This window comes from Pinus tabuliformis, chromosome 8, assembly GCF_031772625.1.
Source record: "Pinus tabuliformis cultivar Carrire ecotype Pingquan chromosome 8, CPIR1, whole genome shotgun sequence".
NCBI lineage: Eukaryota > Viridiplantae > Streptophyta > Pinopsida > Pinales > Pinaceae > Pinus > Pinus tabuliformis.
In genome coordinates, this window is record NC_142294.1 from 1036313708 (window position 1) to 1036332880 (window position 19173).

The following is a 19173-nucleotide window of genomic DNA, read 5'->3' on the forward strand; positions in this document are numbered from 1 at the left end:
AGCCAAAGTTATGGCCATTTACTCCCAACTACCAGTTGCCCTTGAAAAACTCTAGTTAAGGCCAGTTAGGCCCCCCAATTATGGCAGGACCACCGAAATTTGGCACTGAGCCAGAACCTTTTGGTAAGCAGTTAGTGGAACTGTTTGTTAAACCATATTCCACCATAAACGTGACCACATAACCATTAAACCTTAATATAATGGATTGACCACCGGTTTGAAGTTTTTAGGCCACGGTTCTTTGGGTTAAGGTTCTATGAATGGGGGTTGGCCCCCTTCCGGGCCCCTCCCAAAGCATTTTAAACGTTAAATAACATTTCGTTCACCAACCTAACAAGCTTCACCTTGTTGGTCCAATGGTAAATCGTTGCAATGTTAATGGGTAGGTCGTGGGTTCAAAACTCGGATCCGACTTGAAATGTGCCCACATAATGCTGATGTCACCCTGGGCCACGTGGTATTCTTCGGGCCTGCCACCTGGCAGCTGCTTATTAAAAAAAATATTCCCTTGAATATTCTTAAGAATATTCCAAGGAATATTTTTGGAATATTCTTTTTTATTTTTTTTGGAAAAATATTCAAAAATTAAGGGTCATTGGGAGATTTTGTTTTTGGCATAAATTCTACATATGGAAACCATTTTTCGAACTATTCACGGCACCGAAATTAGGAGGATGAGCTCTATCCAATCATTCAGGTTCAAACCAGTTCTGAGCACTTTATGATACTTGGTCATGAGCTCCTGATGACACCTCCCAAATGAGAAGGCTTTTGGTCCCCAAAAGCTTACTAAATCTCTGAACTGAACTATATAGCACTGGAGAGAACACAAACATCCTCTTCTATTTAGCCAAGGGAGCATACTGATGCCAAAATCTCTTTCTTTGCCAACTGTTGTCTTGGAAAATTTTCCTGCATAAGCCAAGTACTTGTCAAATCCCGACCAAGCTTGCTCGCTAGACAAATCTGAAATTTGCATAAACCAACATTGACACTTGCTGATATATGAGCTGAAATCTTCCACTGACCATGCGGGCTTGCCACTGTCATTATGCCCATTAATGGCACCAAAGGTACGTGTGCAACAAGACAATCATCAACAACAAGTTGTCTTGAAATATGTTGAACCATGGACTCAACCATCAACATAGCAAGTGTGTACATGATCGAGAAAAGTCGACGAAACATGTGCACCACAATCGACACAAGTCAATAACATAAGTGGCACAATCAACAAAAGTCGATAAGCAAGGTACGACATAATAGACAATGTAAAAGTGTGCTCACAAGCGACACTAGTCGACCAACAACAAGATACATTTACAAACACATGCATGTATCATGTACAATGAACTATATATAGTTTTACAAATACACCTACAACATCTATGTACAGGTGTAACTTCAACTCTTTTTACAAAGACCAACAGGTACATCAACCCAATAAACAATATGTGGGTGACAAGAGCTGAAATGAAAACATTGCTCCATGGCGAGATTTTGAAACAACAAAACAAAACATGAATACATCCAATGTTTGTATGTACAGAAGGAGTACATCTTACTGTGTCAAGAATTCCATCCACTTCTTACCGAGCCACTTCAATGGTGATTTTTACTACTGCAATTCTTTCTCATGTGAAACTTCCCTGTCCACATCAATAATGGAATTTTCAATTCCACCTTTGCCAATCTTCTTGTCATCCTGATGCATGTGTGTGGGATGACAAGTTGGATGTAAAGTCCAACATTAAGAGAAAATACGTCCCTTCTTTTGGAAAAAAGTGCAAAACTTATGCACCTTTTTTGAAGGTAGTTTTTGTTTCATCTGTCCCCTATGTGCTTTCTTCCTCATCCAGCATCTCGAAACATGATGATTAAATTGACTATAATATGTACAAGGAAACTTTCTTCCATTAAAGCATGTAAAATTTTCATGCCTTGCAGAAACACAATCAAATCGATCATGAGTAGATTTATACATCTTATGTTGCTTTGCATGTTCATCTTTTTTGCTTCCATGAGGAGATGAAATATTAGAGGTTTTAGCTTTCAATTGAAAACTAACATCATAGTTCTTGTCTTGAAAACTGCCTAACATTGCATGCTTGCCATAAGCTGCATGTCTACCATCTTCTTGCTACAAAAAAGGATTAAAGCACTGGAAATCATCTTTGAAACAAATTTGAAATATTTGTCTCATGGAACTTGGAACAAAAGTTCTCTTTGCATTTGCCTCACATGCCTTCATGGCTTTTGAGTCTTCGCCATAAGCTTGCACATAACCCAGTCCAAGATTCTTGGATCGTTCCTCAATGGAAATGGGTTCAATCATGCCCTGTGCATGCTTTCCTAATCCTTTGCCTTCATAAACCATCTTAATCATGAGCTTGGATCCTATTCCCCTTCTATGCTTTTCGAAAGATCCTACACATCTTTCTGAAGAGGAAATTGAAGACAAATCAGAATGGATTACCTCTTTCTCAAGCATGTTCTTGGTCAAAGCCTCTTGGGCTTGATGAAGTTACAACTCCATATCATGCAATATTTGAAGAATTTCTTCCTTCTCCCGCTTCATGGCCAACAATTTCTCATGAAGTATTGTGCTTTCACTTCTATCCTCAAATAGGATTTGCACCATATCCTTTAATATAAGGAATTCATGTTTCATATCCTCATCGAAGAACCTTGTGAAGGAGAAATCTTCACTTGATGAAGTTGTCATTATAATATCAATGAAAAAATTAACTTCAACAATGTGCTTAAAGCTTTTCAAAACAAGTGACAAATATTTTTTACCCAGATGTCTTTACAGCCAACATTCAAGTAGCCAACAACACACAAATCAAGTGAACATCATGTTCAAGCAGCCATCATCCAATCAACTCAAGTGAAATTCTTGTAGTTATTTTTAGGTCCTTTTGGGGTAAGGGAAATATCTACTATTCCTTTTTGTCTTCTCCAAGACTTAACTAATCAGTAGCTATCCCCAAACTTCAGCAAACTCAAACAACATGCAGCTTGCAAAATAGTAAAGCAGTCAATCTTCTACGTTGCTTTAAACACCTTTCAAGCTATACAATCAAGCAAACCTGGCTCTGATACCAATCTGATCTAAAAATGGAATGTAGTTGATAAAGGGTGAAAGGTATCCATTTTCATGTATGTAAATGAGTGCACAAATACTCCAAGTTTAAATCTGCAAATATGTGAACTTCTTATTTCTAATACAGAGATAAATTGTAGGGACATTTACTAGATATGTCACCTCTTAAGAGAGGATGAGATCCAGAAGCTACCTGGCCCTCTATAGACTCTGCCTAAAGAAATAAGAAGTAAACACTCAAATTCAATTAAAAAAAGACCTTGCTTGAACTTGACGTTATGCGGAATTTTAGCTTGAAACAGGTGTATGTCTTTTCTTTTGTTTATGTGTTTTAACTTGATTTGTTTCAGCTGATATTAAACATATATATCAGACATATAAGGCAGCAAATAAACATCACACATAACAGCAAATTTAATAAGGAGTTCACCCCAATCTCGTGGGCTACGTCTATGAGCTCTAATCAACTAGACTTGGCTCTTTGGGATTATGGCTTGAATTCTTTTACAAGTTCCACACTCAACTCCAAAAGGTTACTAAATAAACCTATGGGTTTAAAAAAACCATATACATCCCTGTCATGGCCGTCATCTTTGTGCAGGCAGATCTAGGCTCCCTTGGACTTGATTCCTTCAGTAGGTGCACTAAGTTTCGTTGAGCTTCTTAATGGAATAGAATCCTTTAGAATGCTTCAAATGTCTCTGAAACCTCTACTAATGTCTCCAGCACATATCTGACATAAAAAAATGATTGTTCATTTGCTCAAAATGAGCACTGCATCCCTGATCTAAGCCTTCTTCCATGGTTGGCCCTAGGCTGCTTGAAACTTCTCTTCAGCATCTCAGCCTTTATAAGTCTCCAAATGCTTCTAAAAACACCTTCATTGGATTCAAAAGGTTCGTGACAACATAAATAGGCTTTTGTTTCACCTCAAATAGACGAACCTAGCCCAGCACAACTCAATCACTGAAATGGCCCTAGTGGCCCTAAAAGCTTCCCTGAAGCTAAACAATGAGAAAATTCCCTCAATAGGAAAAATGAGCTGTAGAAATGGATTCATAATTCTGAAAACCTTCAGGAATGACCTTATTTTCACATTCACTAGTTGCACACTTCCCAATGCAGCTCCCAAACTAATTTGGCCCTAGTGGCTCCTAGAACTTCCATGAAGCAACATCACCTACAAATGACCTCAAATGGCTGTGAAACCTATGCGAATGGCTTCAAAAGGTCAAAGAGACCCAAAATCGAAAAAAAGTTCATCCAAAATGGACTTCCCTAGCCAAAGTTATGGCCATTTACTCCCAAGTGCCAGTTGCCCTTGAAAAACACCAGTTAAGGCGAGTTAGGCCCGCCAATTATGGTGGGACCGCCCAAATTTGGCGCTTTGCCAAATTTTCTGCCATGCTAACTAGAAGCTAACTCCAGTTTTAGCATGCATGTGACTAAACATTCAGAATGGCGGTTTGTGGGTGGTCTGCCTCGGAGTTTGAGCCCGAACCTTTTGGTAAGCGGTTAGTGGAACTATTTGTTAAACCATATTCCGCCATAAACGTGACCACATAACTGTTAAACCTTAACATAATGGATTGACTACCGGTTCGTAGTTTTTAGGCCATGGATCTTTGGGTTAAGGTTCTATGAATGGGGGTTGGCCATGTTACTGGACCCGCTAAAGCATTTTAAACCGTAAATAACATTTCGTTCACCAACCTAACAAGCTACGCCTTGTTGGTCCAACAGTAAATCGTTGCAATGTTAATGAGCAAGTCATGGGTTCAAAACATAGATCCAACCCAAAATTTTGGAAGTGCGGCCACATATTGCTAATGTCACCTTGGGCCATGTGGCAGCCTCTAGGGTTGCCACGTGGCAGTTGCTTATTCGCTTGCCCAAAATAGAATATTCCCTAGAATATTCTATGGAATATTTTTTTTGAAAAATATTCAAAAATTAAGGGTCATTGGGCAATTTTGTTTTTGGCGTAACTTCTGTATACGGAGACCATTTTTCGAACTGTTCATGGTGTCGGAATCAGGGGAACGAGCTCTATCTGGCCGTTCAGGTTTGAACTAGTTTCAAGCACTTTACGACACTTGGTCCTAAGCTCCTAATCATACATCAACAAGGATAGGGACATCCACAAAAAAATTAGTGAAATTGATAAAAGCCATGGAGGAAATGAGCATCCAGGCTACCGAGCTTAAGAATCTTAGAGAAAAAATGTCAAGTTTGGAGAGTGATTGCAAACTTGCATAGATAAAATAGAAGGAAGAAGTTCAAAAGAATCAAAGAATGGGAGAAAGAATTAAAGTCCTTGAAAAGGACTTGACATTGCAAGAGCCACTTGGAGACATGAAGGAAATTCTTTGGGCCAACATCATTGATTCTATCAATGATGTTTGGTCATCTATTCAAGTAATTTTTGAACAAACTGAACTGGTAAAAGTGGCTACAGAAGAAATTCACAAGACAATGGAAGAGTTGGGAGATAAGCCTGAAGAGGCCAACCAATTGATAACATTTTTGAACAGCAGAAACAGGTATCAGCGTAATGAACTGGAAATAGAAGATAGAACAGGAACCATCATAGAAATTAAAAAGTTTATCACCAAAAGGAACCTGATGCTCAATCTAGAGAAAAGGTGCCAAAGCATCAAAGCTGATATTGACAGATTTATGACAAAGTTTGGTATTTTAAGAGAAAAAGGACTTCCCAGTCCTATGGTAATAAATGACAAGCTGATGACCCAAGATGATTATGTTGAAAGACTAAACAAGTTGGCCAGCAGCCAAGCTAGTACTTCAGGGGTAAAAGCATTGCCCACTGGAAAGGTATTATATGATAGTCTAGAAAATCTGTTTTTCATAGAGCATGAGGTCAAGCACTTGTTCATCAATAGGCCAAATTTTTCCAAGTATACAGAAGCTAACGAGATATATAGAAAGATGATAAGGATGAAATTACCTAACAATGAATGGTGGATGAAACTGACAGATTTACTATAAAGTTACTGCAGTAAATCTATATGACAACCAGATAAAACAAGTAAAATAGAGTCAAAGTGTAGCAGGTAAAGAGTATCAGTAGGTAGAAGACATAAAGTAATTCCAACACATAAGTATCAAGCAACTGAAAGAGCCAAATCTGAATTACAACAACCAGCACAGTCACAATAAAAGGGACAGCAAGAAAATAGTTCTCCATCTGTCTCTATCTTCGTGCTGAAGATATTTTTGGTTTTCTAGAATAATTCTCATATTGTTATGAGATATTTTAACATTTTTGTATAAATACTTCACAAAATGAAGTAATTAGGGTGGATTAAAATACATTTTTGTAGACATTTTATATTGAGCCAAGGAGCTATTGTACTCAAGACTGCACTGGTTTTGTTGAGCCATGAAATAAAGCTAAGGACATTTCACTAGATTCTTGTGCTCAATTGGAACTAAATAAGTATTAACTCTTCATATTTAAATATTGTTTTCTTTTCATCTTATAAATATTCACGTGTCTCTTATGAAATCTAAAATGTAAACAAGGAATGATATCTCAGAATTAGCTTAAATGCTCTCTGTTTTAACTATTTGCTTTCTATATGTTTTCTGCTAAACTATCTTGGTCTGGGAATTCTTAATTGCTCCCTTACTTCCACAGTTGCCCCCCCCCCCCACCTTTGGTCCATAGTAAAGGATTCTTAGTTGCCCTTTGCTACTGATCATCCTTCTTTTCTTCATCTTAATTCTGATTAAGGATTCTTCATTGCCCTTTGCCCTAGTTAGGACTACTTCATCCATTTGAACCTGCAGATTTTCTTTTGTTTTGCTAGCTTGCCCTATGAACTCTTACTTTAGTAATTGATATGATCTAGTTAAGCCACTATTTGATTGACTCCATAGCCATGGCCTGAATGCTTGTTCTGCCCATCTGTTTTCTTAATTTCACCACCCAATCAAAACAAACAATCACGAGCACTAAGAACTAGCCCGAAATCCTACCCAAAACAAATTTAAATTATAAAGAGAGAGCCCTCTCTGGACTTAAGTTGGCTAGAACCCGAGTCTAAAAGATTAGGTTTGTGGTTACCTCAGACTACTCCTTCTTTGATAACTTTTAGGGAAGACCTCTGAGTGATAACACTTTGTATGGGACTACCACATTCCACCTGATCGTAGAATGGTTGAGCCAAATATATCTTCAACCATTCACTCCCGTGCCATATTTCAAGCATGAATGTGGGATCTCATAGAACACATCAATCTAAAGCTATCCAAGGCTTTCAGAACCCATCCAACTCAACCCATAAAATAGTGATTCCACCTCACAGTCGAGCATCACAAAACCATTACCAGATCTATCTCTAACCAAGCCTTCCAAGGATCCATAACGTTTGTTCCAACCCGACTTCCAGAACTAGTAACTCAACTCATGATTATTGTCAAGGTTTAACATGTTTTTCCAGTCAAGGCTCTAGGACTAGTAACTCAACCCACAACTGCTGTGGGGCTCCAAGACTAGTAACTCAACCCAGCAAGGGCTCTAGAGCGTTTGTCCAACCAAGGCTCCAAGACTAGTAACTCAACCCAAGTTGTTACAGGGATCTAGAGTGTTTTTCTAAGCAAGGATCCAGGACTAGTAACCCAACCCAAGCTATTACAGGGATTTCAGAACATTTTTCCAATGAGGGATCCATCAACTAATAACTCAACACAAGCTAAAGGAAACATGAGAACAAACTATAAAAACAAAGAAATGAACCCACAACACCATGGCTATCTAGGAAATGGAAAGGCTAGTCAAATCCATTGTCAATCTAGGCAATACTCCATGAAAATGACAGATCATAACTAAAAAACCACATGCATGTGCCATTTATGCCAAAACTAATGAAGAAAACATACATGCAACTTGGTACTTGCAAGAAAAACCCATGTAGTTGTTGATCCCGATGTCCTCTTACGCTTTCCTGCTCTTCCTTTGCCTTCTTTCTTCAAAACTATAAGCATGCCACACCCTCCAAAAGTTCTCCAAGAAAAATCTAAGTATACAAGAGTATGAGAGAAAGAGAGTGAATAATGAGAGAGCTCCAAAACTGAATTGACAAAAGGTTACACTGACCAAGCCCTTATTAGTCAGAAGCCTTTTTATCAATGAGGCATTTATTTCTTCATTTTCCATTATTTTCCTTCATTTTCCTCCTCACATGAAACCTATGACCTTTCACCTTCCTTTTCTCCTATTTTATATTATTTCCATAAATAAAAATCCAATTAATGCCTCATGCATTTCCAAATCATTTGTCATTGTCTTTGCCAATTTCCTTAACCATAATAAATGGAATGAACACCACCAAGATGTTTTCCCACCATTCAGCTTGGAATAAGTACCCCATTACCATGGTCTTATATATTTTTACATGGATTTTTAACGAGAATTGTTACATCAATAGATTTCTAAGATATTTCTTTCACAAAAAAGTTTTATTGTACATCACAAGTTTGCACTCTTTCAACAATCATATATATGAGGAGGTTATTGAAATAGAATTTGTGACTCTTCGAAAGTTATCAGTACACTGGATTAAGTTTGTACTTCATACGGGTCAATAATACCACACTTCCAAGGGCCTTTACCACAGGTTTGAGTTTTTATCCTTATGCTACAATCCAATATAGGAAACAAGTATCGAGTATTAAGGCACAGGTCCAATGAAACGAGCCACGGGTCGAGTTTTTTATGCTTCAAATCGGAGAGAATGAGACGAAGGTCCAGGTTTTAGTCACAAGCTCGAGTTGTAAAGATCCAATATTATAGGTCTCCACAGGGCCGAGGTTGAAGCCCTAGTTGCAGGCCCGAATTCTGCTCAACAAGGCCGAAAATAATAATGTGGGCCCATTCCATGGGTTATTTGTTGCAGACTTAATTGATCCACAGAACTGATTGTCTCTTGGTCTATACCTCAACCAAAGGATTCAAATGCCTGAAATAATTTTTGTTTATTCACCCATGTTTGTGTTCTAAATGGGATCGATTCTTATTCTATTTATATTGGTTACTAAAATGAATGGAATCATATCCTTTGGGAGGGAGACGACATGTACGTCGAGTTCTTGTAGATTTGAAAAAAAATTATATGCAACTTCCATATTTGTGTACGAATTCTTGTAGATTTAAAAAAATATATATGCAACTTCCATATTTGTGACATATGGATAAATGTTGTGTCATTTCGGAGAGCGAGATCACATATAACATTTGATCTATATAACACTACCTAATATTCGATCTCACGAAGCAGTGAAGTGTGGTTCAATTTTTTTTTGTCAGTGTTCACTGTAACGATTTTAGGAAGACTCTTGAACTTTATATATGCGGTATTTAAATCATATCAAATCAACCCTTATCTTCTTATTGCATATCTAGTCAGCATCATTAAATGGATATTTTTCGTTGAGTGCAAAGCAGGGCCTTTGTTGGAAGTTGTGAGGCGAACTTCTAAATAGAATTATACATGTTTATGTCAAAAATGTAAAACACTTGTTGTGAAGGTGGTCATGAGATCTAAAGAGACCAATGTAAGGTAAAGGTAAAGTTTCCAACTAGGAGTGGTTGGTGCCTTTTTCCAGCACTAAAACACTATTAATACATTTCCAAACATTTAAAAGAGGGTTATTAATGATAGTCGAGTGTTTATATATTTATGAAAACATTTTTGGATTTTATGTGCATGGGATTAGGGTATGCAAGGGAGGCTTCATTAAATAAGGATCGAGAAGAAGGATGCTAGTGCTTTTCAACAAGGCTAACTTTGAAGTGTTTCATCATTTCACTTGGCCTGTTTCATCATTTCACTGGGCCTAGGGTAGCATGGACATTTTTAATAGGGCTTCAACAAGGCAAGTGTATTTAGGGCTTATGCTAAGATTAGGGTTTTCACTTTAGGATTATCAACAACCATTAAGGTTTGCACTTAGGGTTTTTTTTATTTTCAACAATGCTTCAATGTATTGACATCAATGACAACTTTCTTCAACATTACAATGTCCTCAATTGTTTGGTCGATTCGGGTGCATATGGAAATGTAATGCCATTGTCTATTACGAAGAAAATTAACACTAAATGGGATCAAACTAACGCACAAATAATTTAGTTGGATAGATCCCTTGTTCAATCTATTGGTGAACTCAAGAATGTTATTATTCGATTATCATCTTATCACCGGGTACACCAATGTATAAACATTTTAATTGTGGATTTCTTTGAAGCCTATGGAAAAATCATAAGTAGAGAATGGTATAGTAAATTACAAGGGTATTTTTCTATAAATTTTTCACACATATGGTTTCCATATAAGGTTAGAAACAACCATATTTGAGTGGAGAGTAAACCATACATGAAATATAATGTGATACCACTAGAGGGTCATAATGGGTCTATTTCCTTTGAAAATATTATCTTTGGAAATTATTTCTTGAGATGATTACTAGTCTTATCAAGCACAACCATCACCCATCCTACTAGATACACATTTGGAGCTCCTTCCTTATACTCCACCTGGTGCTAATGAATCCTATAATATAGATGTACATAATAGTAATAATAGTATAGGAACCAATTTAGTAGTTGATAATATTTAGACTCTCTACTTTGATGGTTCAAAAACATAGGATGTATATGAAGCTACTTGCATACTCATAGATCCACTAAATAAGAAGTACATCCTGTCATGTTGTTTTGAGTTTGAGTGTACAAATAATACTATTGAATATGATGCACTTATTCTTGTGTTAGAGAAGGAAATTGACCTGAAGGTAGATTTCCTTAACGTAGTTGGTGACTCAAAAGTGGTCACTCGTCAGGTATGGGATAATATCCATTGTGTTTTACTAAATATTAAAAACTACCAACAGGAGCTATACTAGTTGATTATTTAATTTAAATATTTAAATATTATTTCTGTTCCTAGAATTGAAAATGCTACAACAGATATATTAGCTAATGTAGCCACTAGAATGTCACCTTTGAAAAATGTTTCTTGTATAGAGATTATATATAAACCATCTCTTTAAGGATGCTTCCATTGAAGAGGATGAGCACAAAAAGGCTTTGCAGGAAGCATATGATGCAATGAAAGGCAACACTATGCCTAAAGGAGTAATGTCCTTGGAAACATTATATGCTCTACAAAACTGGTTCAGATGACCAATTAATACTAAGACTCAGAGCTCGAAGTTGTCATCTAAACAAGTCAATTTGAGAACCCAAGATGATCCAAAATATGTAAACCTCTGTACATGTTGTTTTCCACAAGAATGAAAATCATTTATCCACCAATTCAAATAGTACCAAGATGTGTTTGCATGGAATTATGATGATTTGAAGACATATGGTACTCATATTATCCAACATGTCATGCCCATTAAATAAGGGGTGAAACCTTTTCAGCAGAAGCTAAGAAAAGTTCATCCAACATTGGAACCCATAATCCAAAATGAATTGAGGAAGTTTTTGGATGCTTAGATCATTTTCAAAGTTAGACATTTTACTTGGGTTTCGAATTTGGTCCTTGTCAGAAAAAATTCTAGTGAGATAAGGTTATATGTTGACTTTCACAATCTCAACTGGGCATCAGACAAAGATAATCACCCGGTGCCATCCATGGAACACATCCTCCAAATATTATCTGGGTCTGAGATGTTCTCACTGTTAGATGATATTTCTAGCTACAATCAAGTGTTAGTGGTAGAACTATACCATCTCAAAACCACCTTCAGGACCAAGTGGGGAACATTTTCCTTCAAGCGCATGCCATATAGGATTATCAATGTTGGTGCTAAATTTCAAAGAGAAATGGACATTGCATTCTGTGGTCTGATTGGCCAAAGCGTAGTAGTTTATCTAGATGATGTAAATGTGTTCTCTAAAATAATATCAGACCATGTGTGTCATCTAAAATATATATTTGAGTGATGTTTCAAATATGGGATTTCTCTCAATCCCAAGAGAAGAATCTTTGGTGTGTCATAAATAAGTCTCTTAGGACACATCATTGCGAGGAGTGGAATAAAAGTCAACCCCGTAAAGGATCAAATATATAGCTCAGATCATGTTCCCAGTAAATAATAAGGTGATGAATTCTTTCTTAGGGAAGATTAGTTTCCTACACAAGTTCATCTATGACTATGCTCTGATAGTTAAACCATTACAGGAGATGATTAAGAAAGAAAAAAAATCTACAAATGGGACAAAAAAGAGAAACATGAATTTTTTCATATTAAACAAGCTATTGTTGATGCACCTGCAGTATTTGGTCTTGATTATGGAAAGGATTTCCTTCTTTATACTTTCACCTCAGATTCATCTATTGTGGTCATATTGACTCAGACAGATACTGAAGGAAATGAATAACCTATTTCTTTTACGAGTGTTGGCTTATAGGAGTCAAAGCTGAATTACCCTTCCATTGATCAACAAGCTTGTGTTGTATATAAGGTAGTTAAAAATTTCTAGCCCTATCTCCTTAAAGCTCACATGATTGTATATGTTCCTCATCCAGTGGTCAGAACACTTTTTGTGCAATAAGAGATGGACAAGAAGAGGGAAAATTGGATGTCTTGTTTACAATGATATGATATAGAGTTTAAACAAGTTCATACTATTAAGGGTCATGGACTCTCTCAGTTAGTAGCAGAAGAAAGATATACTCTGGAGAAAGATATTTTAGGATGGGAGAAGGAAACATAAATGTATAACGTTGAACAAGTTCCCTTGCCAAGCTTGTTAATTTTCACACTGCTCTTTGTTGCTTCAATTACTTTTAGCCCAATTTAATTATTCAATTAGAAATCTCTTCAATAATAATTAATATTTCCATTCATTGATAGTAATTTAAGATAGAACAATAAATGCAATGATAAAGGAGACAATCAATACATCAAAAACAGACACCAGGTTTGGTCAAAGACTAGGGAAAAATCCCACAAGGGGGGGAACCATTTGAAAATTATTCTTATATTAGATTGTCATAAAATGTTAAGCAGAGAGTACAATGAACCCAATACCAAATCATCAAGAAAAATAGCCCAATAACATTCATAAAGATGTTTCCAACATCAATATATATTAGAGACAACTTTTCTTGTCTACAGTCAACTGTGGTCATATGTCAAATTTATCGCTAGAGCCCAACTACATGGAGGAAGAGTTTTGCATGTGGCTGAGACCTTCCAACTACATATTTGAGCCTGCTAGCCCATGGTTATAGCCAAAAATGTCCTTTTATAAGCCTCTGATTGAGAACCAAAAACCCTAGAACACATGCGAGCTTCAAACCCTATATCTTCAAACCTGTGTGAACCACTTTCTTCGACCCTACCTTAGACCTGTGTGAACCAACCAATGAAGAAGAGAATAATAATATGCTTGGATGATGTCCAAATGATCTTGAGGTCACTTGTATTTATAATTTTCCAAGGGTGACCAATTCTTGTTAGGGACGACCTGTCCAAATTTGCATATGTGGTCTTTTCTTCATAAGAACATTTTCTCTTGTCTGAATTGGGCGGTTCAATAGTCAAAATTGGTCCTCTTGAAAAGATGAATCTAGTCCCATGATTTGAATTTGTTACCAAGACACCAAATTAACACTCCATCTCAACTAGGGATAAATTCTAGCCACATCTAGTCATATGTATCATGTTGTCATGTTGTGTCCCATTTATGCTCAACTCTATCTGCTGAAACATTCTTGAATCTAAAGAAGAAGAATAAAACACATATGTCATTAAAATTGGAAATTCTGTATTACAATAAAATCACTAGAATTGAGTTTTTGGTTATTTTGAAATTCTATATCCACTATTTAATTCCAAATTTAATGTAATATTTTTTATCATTAGTGAGCTAACGATACTACCTTTTGAGACGATGAGGAAGTTCTTAGTGAACACTCTCACCTCATGTCATCTCATTGAGAAATAGGTAAGATACAACTTACCTTATAAGAGGTAATGATCACATCCATCCTATTGCCTACCAATCTTCCCAGCAATAACCCTCAAGGTTCATGTGGTAGAACACATGTATAATAATCTAAGCTTGGGTGAGACATCAGACTTAACCCCCAAGCCTCCTTAACCCATTGATAGACAGGGAGGCACAATCCCAACAAGCTCGACTTGTGGGTATGATGCCAACTAGGGTATACTCTACTAGATCAAGATAGGGGGAGATACCTGACTTGTAGAAACAAACAAGGATCACACACACCCTATGGGTGAAAAATAGTGTTGATACCCTATTGTCTAGAGATCCCTCAACCCCAGGAGCCCTCCATCTCAATTCCTCACCTTGGGATCTCATACGAGGGGGAAGACTTGGCTCAGTGTCCTCAATTAGAGATTCCCCTTACCAGGAGGGGTCACATCTATCAGTCCAAGCTGTTTTTTGAAGACCAAGAACTTCCCTTTAGATAAAGCCTTTGTGTGAATATCTGAAATTTTCTCATCTAGAGATATGTGATGGAGTCTAACTACTCCTCTCTGCACCATGTATCAAATGAAATGATATCATATCTCTATGTGCTTATACTTGTCATGAAATACAGGATTATATACCAGGCAGATCCCACTCTTGATGTTGTAATATATCATTGTAGTGTCTAGGAACTACTCAAGAACTCTCCAAAGAGATTTCTCAACCAAAATTCTTTGCAACTAGCCAGGCTATCAGAAATGTACTCTACCTTAGCGGTACTCGATGTTACGAACTTCTACTTCGTGCTCATCCAAGATATTATGAAAGATCCAAAATTAAAACAGCATCTAGATATACTCTTCCTATCGACAACATTTCTTTCCCAGTCAGCATCAATGTATCCATGAAGCCAAAAATATCCAGTAGAATATCTCAAACCAAGTGTGATCGTCTCATGAAAATTATCAAAATATGTTTGCTAGCAATCCAATGTTCATGGAAAGGATCAATCATGAATTGACTCAATGTATTCACTGCATATCATATGTCCAAATGGGTTTCACTAAGAACAATATCAGAGCCCCAATCCACTGCCTATACTCAGATGGGTTCATCAAATCAGGTCCTACAAATTCTCCACTTAACTTCTTGAAATTCATTTCCATCGGTGTGGGAAAGGACTTGCAGATTTTCATTCCAAATTTCTCCAACAACTTCACAACATATTTTCATTGTGATTTGAAAATCGCATCAAGCCTTTGCCACATATCAAGGTCTAGAAAGTAGTGCATGAGTCCAAGGATTTTCATCTCAAATTCAGAGGCTAACTCCCTCTTACACTTGATCATCAGGGTATCACTACCTATCATGAATAGATTGTCAACATATAAAAGAAAAAGTAATGGCATATCTTGGATCGTCTTGAAGTAGAGGTTTGGATCAACATTTCTTGTTGTGAATGCCAAATTCACCAAATAATTGTCTATGTCGGCATACCATGTTCTAAGGGCTTGTTTCAAACCATACAACGCCTTCTTCAACCTGCAAAAATGTGTCTTTTGACCATCCACTTCAAATACCTGGGGTTTCTCAATGTACACAATGCCATGGAGGAATGTTTTCTTCACATCCTTTTGATGGAGGGTATGTCCTTGACTTGCTAAAAGAGAAACTATATAATGAATGGTTGTATATCAAGCCATAAGTGAAAATACATCATTGTAATATTCTCCCTCTTTCTCGAAGAATCCTCAGGCTACGACCCTTGCTTTATATTTCTCAATGCTACCATTAACTCCATGTTTAGTCTTGAATATCCACTTTGAAGTCATCATGTATTTTCCCTTCCAGCTTGGTACAACATACCATACGTCATTCTTCATAATTGATTCATATTCTTTAGCCATAGCATCATTCCATACTTTCTCCTTCATTACTTCCTCAAAGGTGGGAGGTTCGGATTGAGTCATAGTGCTCATGGCTACAACATATCCCTAGTACTTGCATGGCTTCTTGCTTTCTCTAAATGACTTTGAACGATAACTCATCTCTCGTCATCGTGAAATGTGTCACGAAGCCAAAGTGGCCTCTTCTTAGTAGGAGGATCACATGCAGGAGGATCTAAGGGATCCATCGGCTCCATGGGATCATCAACAATATATGTCTGAGATTCAGGCATGGAGGTACCATCTAAAATATCCATATCATCATTCTTATTTTCAGGAGGAGGCGGGGGAAGGTCTCTTGCTATCCCAAGGGAAAATTATTCATTGAATGTTCCAACCCTACTAATTTCAACCTTCCTTTGAGCATGAATATATAGTCTAAATGCTTTAGAATTTTCATAATAACAAATGTTCTTTTTCTTCCCATAGCTTTTAGCTTGTTTCTTTTGTCATTTAACACATGAAAATATATGTGGCATCCAAAGATACAAAGATGTATAACATTGATCTTGAAACCTTTGAAAACTTCTTCTATGGTATTCTTGTCCAATGCTTGATGGGGCACGCTATTTTGAACATATACAACAACATTCGTAGCTTCTCCCTAAAGAAATTTTGGTAATTTTTTATCCTAGAGCATGGCATGAGTGGCTTCTATAGTAGACCTGTTATTTTTTTCAGCCACTCCATTTTGTTCGGGAGTATATCACACAATCATCTCCTACTTGATACCTTACTTCTTGCAAAAATCTATGAACTCATTTGAAATGTACTCTCCACCATTGTCAAACCTAAATATCTTTATTTTCTTCCCTATTTGTTTTTTGAAAAAACATTTAAACTCTTTTTACATTTCAAAGGCTTCATCCTTGTGCTTCAAATAATATATCCATGCCTTTTTTGAGAAGTCATCAATGAAGTTGATGTAGTAGAGATGGACACCAATAGAATGCATGGGAATTAGACCACATAAGTTAGAGTGAATTAGATGTAGGATGTCATTTGTCTAGTTGTTGCTAGAGGGGAATAGTCCCCTTGTCTTATTTCCACTTGCACAACCTAGACACACTCAATCATGTTGGGCTTGAACATTGGGAATACCATAAACCAATTTATTCAATTTTTGAGGAGCATCATAATGTAAATGGGCCAATCTTAGATTCCATAGCTCACTTAGATGATTAGTATCATGGACCAATGCTAGAAGAAGTCTTCTAGTAACTTTATAGAGTCTTCAGTTATCAATCCCAATGTAAATGCATCTCTCATAGGTGATCCAATAGGACAAGTAAGAAAATTTCCCCTAATGAAGGCTACCCTCATCCCTTTGTCTTCCAAACCATATATTGATACCAAATTCTTCTTCAATCCTAGCATAAACATCACATCATGGAGCATAAAAAATTCCCTGGACTCCAAATGGAATTTGACGAACCTAAAGCCTCTAATAGGATGAGTGGAGTTATCTCCAAAAATAATTTTCAGATTTAACTCCCTCTCTACAAAATTAGAGAGAACTTCCTTATACCTATAGAAATGATGAGTAGCCTCACTCTCAACCAACCAACTATCCCACGAATCAGGAGGAGAAGAACTAGTAAGAGCATAAATAAGAATATATTCAGATTGATTGCGAACATTACTTTCATATCTAGAGTATCTTGAATTATTTTTAGGAAAACAAGATTCTTCATCATCACTTGGAGCATCTCTTCTTATTCTTTCATCTCTTCCAATGTGACCATTCCTCTAGTAATTTCTTCTTCTTTGATCATCAAACCTATTGTTTTTGCTTCTGGTGTTGTAGCATGGACCATTGTTATTCTCAAGTCAATCTCAATCATAGTGGTCTCTCTTATGACAATTGAATAATTCAATGTGAAACGATTCCTTGGATCTTCAAACCTTCTATTTGAATTTCGATGAGGAGGCTTTCTTGAATTTGATGGACCTCATTTTCCTTTCTTCTTCTTCTTGTCATGAGTGATGAATTCAATGGGTTCTCCTTCTTCATGCTTTTGTATCCTACCTCTAGAAACCATCCTTGATTATTCTTGAGTGAGCCTTCCAACAATCTCATCAAATGATGAGAAATTGTTGTTATTTCTTATAGTGGTAATGAAGGTTTCCCAAATTGGAGGTAGACCTCTAAGAGTTACAATCACTAATTTCGTGTTAAGCACATATTCTACAACTCTTTACAATTGATCTTTAAGATGAGATATCCTCGTAGTGTGGTATTGCATAGACTTTATTTTGTTCATCTTCATATCTTTGAGTTGATATTTCAAGTAGACGATTTCATTCAAATTGTTGACTTCATACATACGAAATATCTTATCATACATGTCCTTAGATCCGCTTAAATTTCCAAAATATGACAGTAAATTATCTTGTAAACCATTAGCTATAATTTGTTTTTCTTTCAACTCACCCTTATTGTGTTTGTTCTTCGAATCATTGGCAGCATTCTCCATAGCCTTGGGTACTTTTCCTTGAATGTATTCCAAAACATCATTGTTCTCAATTATGATCTCCAACCTGATCTTCCATGCAGCAAAGATAAATTAGTTACCCAACTTCTCATGTTCCTTGAAGAAAGAGGAAGGAATATTGACATGATTATATAAGCTCCTTCATCTTTCCAAATATGATTTCTTCAATTCTTCTCTTCTTTTGGTCTTTTCCTTCACCTTAGCTCTGATACCATGTTAATTTTCACATTTCTCTATTTTGATTCAATTACTTTTAGCCCAATTCAATTATTCAATTAGAAATATGTTCAATAAAAATTAATATTTCCATTTATCAATAGTAATTGAAGATAGAACAATAAATGAAATGATAAAGAAGACAATCAACACATCAAAAAGAGACACTAGGTTTGGTCAAAGACTAGGGAAAACCCTTTGAAAATTATTCTTATATTAGATTGTCATAAAATGTTCAGAAGAGAGTACAATGAGCCCAATACAAAATCATCCAAAAAAATATCCCAATCACATTTAGAAATATTTTTCCAACATCAATATATATTAGAGACAAATTTTTTGTTTGCGGTCAACAATGGTCAGATGTCAAATTTATCCCTAAAGCCCAACCACATGGAGGAAGATATGTGCATGTGACCGAGACCTTCCAAT